General features: G+C 44.1%; 1 long non-coding RNA gene across 1 annotated transcript in view; it reads left to right on the top strand.

The window, feature by feature from the left end:
* Positions 1–1,982, top strand: part of LOC116693502 (uncharacterized) — a 6,080-nt gene extending 4,098 nt beyond the window's left edge. The window contains exons 2-3 of the long non-coding RNA XR_004332938.1: positions 974–980; positions 1,871–1,982. This is a non-coding gene — a long non-coding RNA (uncharacterized LOC116693502). The remainder of the gene's footprint in view (positions 1–973; positions 981–1,870) is intronic.
* Positions 1,983–2,219: the final 237 nt, after the last annotated feature.

Below are 2,219 nucleotides of genomic sequence, written 5' to 3'. Positions count from 1 at the left end.
TCCCCTAAGCTCCCAGAACGGTTGCTATGTTGGACCTGGTCCCCAAGTGCCAAAATGCTCCCATTACTCCATCTTCTATTGGTGAGAAAAAGATTCACAACAATACAAGTGAGTATGGTTTCTCTGTGTGTGTGTGTGTGTGTGTGTGTGTGTGTGTGTGTGTGTGTGTGTGTGTGTGTGTGTGTCGGCCACCTCATGGCACGGTGAGGGATCTTCCATGAGGGGTTGGAGTTCCAGTCCCAGAACAGCGTCACACTTCTGATGCACATTTTCAATCCAGATATGTCTTTTTTAATTCCACACATTCTTCTTCTTTGTCAAAACCAGGCATTTGCATTACCCACAATGCATCAGGCCACCGGCTATGGTAGCGGGAGAGGTGTCAGTTCAACCCCTGGGCACTGCCAAGGTGCACATGAGCAAGGCACCAAACCCCCAACTTCCATCGAGGTACAGAGCGGGTTGGTAATCAGCCTGTTTGTGATGTGTGTCTTACAACAGGGTGAAGACATTGTATTTCCCTTGCGGGATTAATAAAGTATAAATTACTGATTACCACATTATTTTTCAGGGTCTAAGCTAACTGACAACTAGCATGGACACAACCCTCACAAAAGACTTAGTATTCCGGGTATTGTACGTTTTAGAGACACACAAAGACACTTTGAGAAGCAAGTTTGGAAAAAACATCAATTTTATTTGGAAATGACTGATCTTGTGCCCACTCAGTTTTTGTTCTTTTCTTTTTTTTGCATCATTTTTTGAAAATCTCTCCTGCCAATACCAAGAAACAATGCTCTTAAAAATAAAATCAAAAGGAAAACTATTCAGAGAAAAAATCATCTCAAAACAAAAAGGTAACAGAAACACATCCATTTTTTTGCGGGTGGGGGGGGAGAGAGGGTTTGAAACCAAATAACAGAGATGCTACGACCGAGAAATGGCTCCTCCTGAGTCGGGAGGATGAGCCCAGCCCACTGGTGATGAGCCTTTGCAGATCAAAGTCCCGCCCCCCAAGTAAGGACGATAGCCAATCACAGCGTAGTGTTCACAGCTCCCATGAGCCCCTCTCTCCCTGGAGGCTAAGGCAGTCAAACACAGTAGGTTACAGTAGGCTGTGATACCTAAAGTGGTAGATCATGAGATGAAACACCAGAGGAAAAGATCTCAACTCTCTGAATCCTTTGAGAAACATTCAGCGCTTGACTATACTAAGGCTGCCGAGCGGTCCATATATTAGTTTCTCTGTATTACCACGACATAATATACAGTCAGAAACCCTCCCGTAAGACCAAGAGTCTCACCACGTTCTCCTCTACAAGTCAGGCCCCAGCTCTGGAAACTGCTAACATTGATCATGTCCAACAAAAGCTGGAAAGGGAAAGTTAGAATGTAAAAATGACCCCTTTGGACTAGTATGAAGTATGAAGACGGGATGAATTACAGTCTGTCTCAGGATGTGATGTAATCCAAACACAGCTGTCCCTGAGATGAGAGGCAGCAGGACTCACCATCACCAAGGAGATTGTTAGAAAACGGAGATCTTTCCTCCTGGAGGTACAGTTTATGACTAGAGTTGTCAAACACATTTTTAAATGTCTATCCCCGTCATGAAGTCATTCTTACAACATGATCCATTCACACCATATGCTAATTTGAAGTGGAAACCCTTCCATTATTCTCCCAGCCTCTTAGACGAGATGATTGTGAGATTCGATGCACAGTTCAGTAGAACCAACTATGAGCTGACTGAGGGAGGGCAGAGGCTAGGAGGGGAGAGTCCGTAATCTTTAAGAGCGCTTATATCCTTTCTTTTTATTGTGTGTGTGCATGGTGGTGAGCTTGCATATTGTGTGAGTGTTGGTTTGAGGCGTAACACTCCGCATCAACTTCCCTGTCGGCGTCCGTCTTGGACCAGAGCCAGCCCTTAAAGGAACAGTTTGACATTTTGGGAAATGTGCTTATTTGTTGTTTCTTGTAAGTAAATTAGAAGGTCAGCTGTTTCTTTGTGCTAAGCTAAAAAGCTGCTAATCACCAGCTATAATTTAACGTAAAGACGAGAACATGGTATCAATCTCGTCTACATCTAAGGTATCTTTAAGTGTGCAAATCTGAAGGTCTAGAGGAAGAGGTTCAGTGTGTCCAGGGGCAACTGGGCCCTGATATGCCTGCAGACGTACTGGCAAAGTAATTTTTAATCTTCCAGAAACACAAACCGA

Source organism: Etheostoma spectabile, chromosome 8 (assembly GCF_008692095.1).
Source record: "Etheostoma spectabile isolate EspeVRDwgs_2016 chromosome 8, UIUC_Espe_1.0, whole genome shotgun sequence".
NCBI classification, from domain to species: Eukaryota; Metazoa; Chordata; class Actinopteri; order Perciformes; family Percidae; genus Etheostoma; species Etheostoma spectabile.
This window is presented reverse-complemented; position numbering and strand designations above follow the sequence as displayed.